The following is a 7,572-nucleotide window of genomic DNA, read 5'->3' as shown; positions in this document are numbered from 1 at the left end:
ACCAGCTTGGCTGGCCTCGGAGGTGAGAGAAGCCAAGTGGGACTGAATTCTCTGCATGAAGGAATCCAAACCCATGTGCAGAGATCATGGCTGCAAAACGTCTCAAAAGTGTGTCAACACCCATGCTGGGTATTTCTCCTGCCCATTTCCCCACAGGGATGATTGATAAAATTCTTTCAAAATAAAAATATCCTTTGTGTTCATCTTGAGGCAACAGAGAAGGAAAAACTACCCCACAGTCTACATCCCTCTTCATGCTGAGTGGATCTGTCTAACACAGAGTTTAGGATAGATGGTATCTGACCCCCATTTCTTCAACCGTCATTAACTGAACACTGCGGGGCTTGGTACAGAAGATAGAATGGTGAACAAGACATAGTTTTTGTCCCCAAAGAACCTATTGTCTATTTGAATCTTCTTACCGATGAGCTGGGTTTCTTCAAATACTAGTTATTTCTTCTGTCTTAAAAAAAAAAAATACTACTTACTACGCACCATAGCCAAAATCCACACTAAGACTTATCACACTACTGTCTCACCAAAGAGACCTGAGTGAAAACCAGAGATGGTATGACTTCTCAGGGAGGGGACAAGCCTGCCTGCAGCTTTGTTAACCCTAGCTTCAAGGCTCCCTGCACACACCTTTGTATTTTCCGGAAGCTCTACGGGATACTCCTGGAGTGCCCCTCTTGAGTGATCATGTTCTGGGGACTCTTGAGATACGGAACTCAGAACAAGTTTAACAGACTCCTCATACTCACCTTGAATTAGAGAGAAAAAAAAAATCCCTTGCTCTCCTTACTCAGATGGGACAGAATTCTCTTCCATGGGGCCACAGTGTTACGACTCCAAAGGTGATGTGCACATTTTTCAGAGGGAAAGCTGGCAAACGTGTTCGTTTCAACACAAATGTGTTTTATTAAATACACGCTGCACAAAACAAACCTCAATGTGCTTTTAAGAACAATTGCTGGACTGGTTCAAAATATTCTGAGAACCAAAGCAAATACCCCATTCCAGAAGACAGGAGAAAAGGCTGTTGGACAAGGTCTTATTTCTCACCAGTGGTATCTGACAACATATCTTGCTATGAACATAATTTGAGAAGAGCGACTCCTTTCTAAACCCCTATTTTTGGTTCACTCAAAAAAAAAAGGTTTCTTTCAGCCTTAGATTTCTCAGCCGTGATCTCTAGTCTGAGGACCATATCCTTTCTGAAGATTTGGGCAGTTCTATGGAGCCATATTTAAATTGGGTGAGTGAAAAACTAACTCCCTTCAATAAAAGTGGCATTGTTTTGCAGTCAGGTAATTCCAAGTGGGCTCACTTTTTACTTTCCATGGGAACAGTCCTTGAGAAAGAAAGAGCCTTTGTTGGGTTTTGTTTTGTTTTGAGAACAGTCAATTGGTTCTTTCTACCCTTCCTTCTGGGCGCCAATCTCTCCAAGGAAAACCACAAAGTTCAAACAGAAGTAATGAAAAAGGAAAGAAAAGAAAGAGTCTGCACATAAACTCGATTTATCCGTATCTGGGGTTGTTTCACGTCATTCTTTTTTAAGTTTATTTATTTATTTTGAGAGAGAGAGAACCTCAAGCGGGCTCCACACTGTCAGTGTGAAGACTGACACGGGGCTCGAACTCACAAACTACAAGATCATGACCTATGACCTGAGCTGAAGTGGGACTTGTAACCAACTAAGCCACTCAGGCTCTCCTGTTTTGTGTCATTCTTGCCCCACCCCCACCTGCACACAGACGACCCTTGCCCCAAACTCTTTGCTTTATACATTCCCATCAGAGTAGCACAGGGTGCAACCTTGTTATAAATGTCCTGTTCTCAAGGAATCCTGCCGTCTTGAGTTTCTGCTTAAGTGACTTCTCACCTTCAAACCCACTGAGGTTGTCCTTGTTTGGATTCTGATAAGTGACTGAGATTTTAATGGTTCTCAGTTAGTCTGTTTATCAGTGTGACTGTTTCGGTTTCCTTCAAGACAAATGATTAGGTGCACCGGTCTTTATCAGTGTGTTTAAGTATGTTCTTCAGGTGTGGACTCAACTTTGCCCTCTACTTCCAGCTGCCAACTCCTTTCCACACTAGGGTGTAAATAGTTGGAACATACAAATACACACATAAATCTGCTCCATGCTATTTTAGAAAGTTTACTCTTTCTCAGCGACACCAGAGCAACCACGAAAGAGTCCACGTTTTCTCCATAAAGGAAGCAATTCTATATCCGAGTAAGGATTAGGAAAGGGGCGAGAAAAGAAAGAAATGGATAAAGCAGAGTGATAGGAAAAACCAAAGGATCTCAATGGGTAAAAAAGACAGGGAGAGATTAAAGTTCACTAAATACTTGCACTGGGCCCTTACATTCTCCGCTTTACTCCTTAGGACAACCGTGATGGACACAGAACATTATTACCTCTTTCCTACCGATGGGGCCACTGAAACTGGGAAAGAAAAGTAGCTTGCTAAAAGTTATACAGGCAGTAAGTGATGGACCTCCCAAAAGTCCAACCATTTTCAACGTTTTATTGATGAAGCAACTGAGGTTCAGAGATGTAAAACAACCTGCCCAGGGTTACCGGCAAATCAGTAGCGGAGCTGGGATTCGAGCCAAGTCTGTTGCTTCAAAGGAATTTCAAGGCAAAGCCTAAACACCAAAAATTGGAAGGTGGATAAATATATATGACAAGGCAATCTTATTTAAATACACCTCGGTCAGCAACCAGTCTACAAGTCTACTGGAGGAGGAATGCATGTTTTATTAGTCAGGATAGGCTAAATTTGCTGCAGTAATAAATAAACCCTGAAATCCCAGTGACTTCACACAGGAAACGTTTGATTCTTACTCAATGGCCACCGCGTGTCAAGCAACTCTTTGAAGCTCTCTTTGGTCACTCCAAGACCCAAGCTTCTTCCCTACTGCGGTTTCCCTATGTTGATAAAGATTCCATGATCACCCCCCACAAGAAAGAAAAAAAGGGAGGCACAATGCTTTTAATTGCCTGGATGTGGAAGTCACACAGACCCCTGCTTCTCACAGTCCATTGGCCAGAATCAATCATGGGTCCCAACCTTCCTGCAAGGGGAGCTGGGACACAACGGAAACCCCTGGACATCGTGCGCACTAATGACCTCTGCGACATGTCTCACCTTTCTTTTGCATCATACTTGAATTTTGAGTAGCTCTGTAAAAACAAAAAAAGAACACAACAGAATTCCCTGACAGGTCTACCAGAAGCAGCAACAGGTCAATGGCAGGATGCTTTGCGCAGCCAAGTAGCAGCATCTAAAAGCTGAGTGATGATGGCGATCTCTGGAAGCTCTGGATATCCTGAGAAATCTGGAGGTCACAGTCACAGCCGTCACTGCACAGAGTTAAGGATATGGAGTGAGCCCTGCCACCTCCACTTTGAGAGGAGCTGGAAACACCTACCTTTTCAACCCATCATGACTAGTTATCTTCAGATGAAAGGGATGTTCTAAATTCAGCAGCTGTAAAACAAACTGAATGTTTAACATGTAAGTAACCAATAACATGCAGTAATAAAGAAACCTTGAAATTTCAGTGGTTTAACATAAGACACATTGGATTCTCACAGGATCTTGATTCCCCCAGGAAGAACCCTCAGATGAACCTACACTGTTCAGCGACATTTGCCTAAGGAAGGCGAGCTTTCGTTAAAAAGTCAGTGAACTCGGGGCACCTGGGTGGCTCAGTCAGTCAAGCATCCAACTCTTGATCTCGGCTCAGGCCATGATCTCACAGTTCATGAAATAGAGCCCCATGTCCGGGTCTCCACTGATAGCGCAGACCTTGGTTGGGATTCTTTCTTTCCCTCACACTCTCTGCCCTCCCTGGCTTGCTCTCTTTCTCGTGCTCTCTCTCTCTCTCAAAATAAATACATGTAAAAAAAAAAAAAAGTCACTGAACTCAAGCTTCCTGGGGGACAATCAGCAAGAGAGGCTTGAGGTATCATGAGACTCAGTTTCTCCATCCTCAGGTCCCATTTCTTTATTCATTCCATTTATCAACACCATGCCATGCTCTGAATAGTTGAGAGAGTATTAGTCAAGATGTTTTCTTTATTTAAAGTGACAGAAACCCAACTCAAACTGGCTTAAGGAAAAGAAGGGGATGTTTTCGTTCATGTAACCACGAACTGCTACATGGGGAGAGTCTGCCTGAGAGTGAAGCCAACAGGGAAAACAATTGATCTAAGAGGAAGAGGTGTCAATTTTGATGTGTCAACCAAACTCCTTGATCCAATTGTACCTAAATTAAAAAAAAAAAAAAAACAGTTGGGTAAGCAATAAATGTTGTTGCTTCTTAAAATGTGTTGTAAGGGCACCTGGGGGATTCAGTTGGTTGTGTCCAACTCTTGATTTCAGCTCAGGTCATGATCCCAGAGTCATGGGATCAAGCCCTGTATCAGGTTCCAAGCTGAGCGTGAAGCCTGCTTACAATTCTCTTTCTCTCTCCCTCTGCCCCCTCTCCCATGCTCACAAGTGCTCTCTCCCTCTCTCTAAAATAAAAAATAAAATAAAATATGTGGTATATTGTTTGATTGGGCTCATTTGATATTAGTTTCTATTGTTTACAATTCAAAGAGCTCTTGCCAATAAATGTTGAAGTATTGGGCTTATTTTACCGGCTATGGGGAGCCATGGAAGGATAGGATTTTGGACAAGAGGATACAGTGAAGTTTTCCTATGATATAAGTCACTGACCATGGCTCCATGGCCCTTCATGAATCAATATTCACTCAGCTGTCTGTGTGGCTCAGTCAGTTAAACATCTGACTTTGGCTCAGGTCATGCTCTCACGGTTCCTGAGTTCGAGTACCTCATCAGGTGAGCTGGGGCCCCACTTCTCTCTCTCTTTCTCCCTTTCTCTTTGCCCCTCGCTCACTTGTGCCCTCTCTCAAAAAAAAATTTTTTTTAATCATTATTCACTCAATTGTGCCATGGGTATTTATGCCTACTAAATATCAGGCTCTGATTTATGTGATTAATATAGAAGTAAAAAGGACAGACAAGTCTCTGTGAAGTTTATATCCCAGTAGGGAAAACAGACAACAAACACATGGATAAGATGACTGATCTTCAGTCAAAAGGGCAAGTTCGATGAGTACTGCTTTCACTCCAGGGCAGTCTCAATTCTGGGGAGATGAATTGGTCTCATATTCTGACCCTGGAGGAAGATCAGTTTCTGGGTAAATGACATCCCAACCTCCTGTCCCCAACTCTGCAATAGTGAATTTGCTCTCACCTTTGAGATCTGCCAGCCATTTCTTTTATGATAGCCAAGAGAGCAGTCAGACACAACCCCATGCTAGAACTTCTTGGTCCTGGACTGGAGCCCCCGATCTGCCCAGGAAGCCATCCCTCTGTTGTTCTTGTTTCATAGTTTAACAACAGAATGAACTGGGGACTCCTAGCCTGCTCAGTCAATAAAGCATGCAACCCTTGATCTTGGGGTCATGAGTTTGAGCTCCACATGTGGTATAGAGTTTACTTAAAATAAAATTTTAAATTTAAAATTAAATTAAACAAAACAAAATAAAATAAAAACAGTAGAATTGGATAAGACAATGCCTGCGTTCTGTGACTCTAAGAGCAACATGACAGATTCCATTGTAGACACCTATCACAATTCCTGGTTCATGGTACATGCACACTAAATATTTACTGAACTGGTTATCAACTGATTGATTAGCTGAGATGCACAGGAAGATTACAATTGAATGCCTCCAACATGAGAACATGCATATCAGAGAAAACCAAAGTTACACACTTCTCTTTAAAGTATTTGACTTCTGGGTTAATTGTGTAGCTCCCTCCTGGCGAGTTTCCTGAGAATTGTCTGGTGCATGGCTGGGGCCCAAAGCCTAGAAGAGACACTGGCATGTAGACAGTGCTCCACAAAATAAACGAATGAGTGAATTAATATTAGAAGGGTTTACAGAGTGAGCCACAGAAGGTTTACAAAGGCAGCAGCATTTGACCAGAACCCAGGACGATTCTTAGACTTTCGAAAGCGAAATTACAACTTTGCTTCGGCACGATCGACGTCCAAGGCAACGTGACAACGGATTGTCGACCAAAAGACTAAAGTTGGAAAACAGTCCGGGAAATAACTTGGAAAAACCAAACTCAGAGAGGCATGAATGCAGTGAGGAAGCAGTATGTAACAGCTATCAACTGCTGCAAAACAAACCACTCCAAAATGCAGATGCTTTAGAAAAAGAGTAACCTTACAGGGGAGAAACCTGGAAAACACTGTTCTAATTAAGTGTCAAAGCGGTGCTCGCTTCAGCAGCACATATACTAAAACTGGAACAATACAGAGAAGACTAGCATGGCCCCTGTGCAAGGATGGCAGGCCAATTCATGAAGTGTCCCATACTTTTTTTAAAAAGTGTCAAAGTTAACATCACCGAATGATGTCAAGTGGATCTCACATTCCCCCTGGTATAATGTGATGAGAAGGACATTTTACTTCACATCTGTGTTATTTTTTCCCAAACCTGAGAACTCCAGTCTACTCATGAAAAGAAAAAAAAAAAAAAATCAGGCCAACCCAAGTGGAAGGACATTCTACAGAATTCCTAACCAGCAAACCTACAGCTGTCAAAGTCAAGAAAAACAAGGAAGACTGAGAAGCTCTCACAGGTCAGAGGAGACTAAGGAAAGACTTAGTCTTTGCATTTGGCATCTTGGATTGGATCCTGGAATAGAAAAATGGCGTTATTCCAAATACTGCTTGCAGGTTAGTTCATAGTAGCATACCATTGCTGGTTTGTTACTTTTGACAAAGAGACTTGTACCACAGTAGTGTAAGATGATAACATTGGGGGGAATTGAAACTGGGTGGTGGACATATTATCTTTCCAACTCTTCCATAAACTTGAAACTATCACCCCCCCCCCCAAAAAAAGGAGTGCCATTCATTTAGCCCACAACTGTGTGGGGTAGGAGGTTTGGGTGGGGCTCTGCTGGGTGGTTCTAGTCTGGGCTGGGCTGGGCTGGGCTCACTCGTGCATCCGCATTCAGCTGTAGCTCAATGAGGCAGTTCTGCCTCTAGGACAAGGCTGGCTTGGGGCAGGGCCACCTTGAATCTACTCCATCTCGTATCCCACCCTCCAGCATTCCAGCTTGTTTGTCTTCGTGGCAACTGGCAGGTTTCTAAGAAAGAGCAGGAAAAGTACACAAAGCTCCTCTAGACCTGGACTTGGAAACGGCAAGCCAACAACTGTATCTCGTTGTGATGACCAAAGCTGGTCATAAGGCCAGCCCCTCAATGTCTTCTTGTCTCAGTGGGAAGAAGAGTAACCACATTAGAGCATTTTTATAAGGGTAGGACTTACGTAAGGCAGCGCCTGGCTCCCCCCTTCCCACTGCCCAGCCCACACCTCACTGCAGGAGAACAAAAACACGAAGGTGCCATCCTCATGCCATCCTCAGTGACACGTCACAGCTCTGTTAGAAAGCACAACCAGGGCAGCTTCCCGCCCCTTCAAGGACCAGACCGTCCTCTGTAGAGTGTGAGCTGGACAACAGCACACT

General features: G+C 43.4%; 1 non-coding gene across 1 annotated transcript; it reads left to right on the top strand.

The window, feature by feature from the left end:
• Positions 1-6,309: 6,309 nt before the first annotated feature.
• Positions 6,310-6,416, top strand: LOC115506604. The gene has a single exon (XR_003966449.1). It is a non-coding gene; the product is annotated as a U6 spliceosomal RNA (small nuclear RNA).
• Positions 6,417-7,572: the final 1,156 nt, after the last annotated feature.

Source organism: Lynx canadensis, chromosome F2, assembly GCF_007474595.2.
Source record: "Lynx canadensis isolate LIC74 chromosome F2, mLynCan4.pri.v2, whole genome shotgun sequence".
Taxonomy (NCBI): domain Eukaryota; kingdom Metazoa; phylum Chordata; class Mammalia; order Carnivora; family Felidae; genus Lynx; species Lynx canadensis.
The sequence above is the reverse complement of the archived record's forward strand: the minus strand, read 5'-3'. Positions and strand labels throughout refer to the sequence as shown.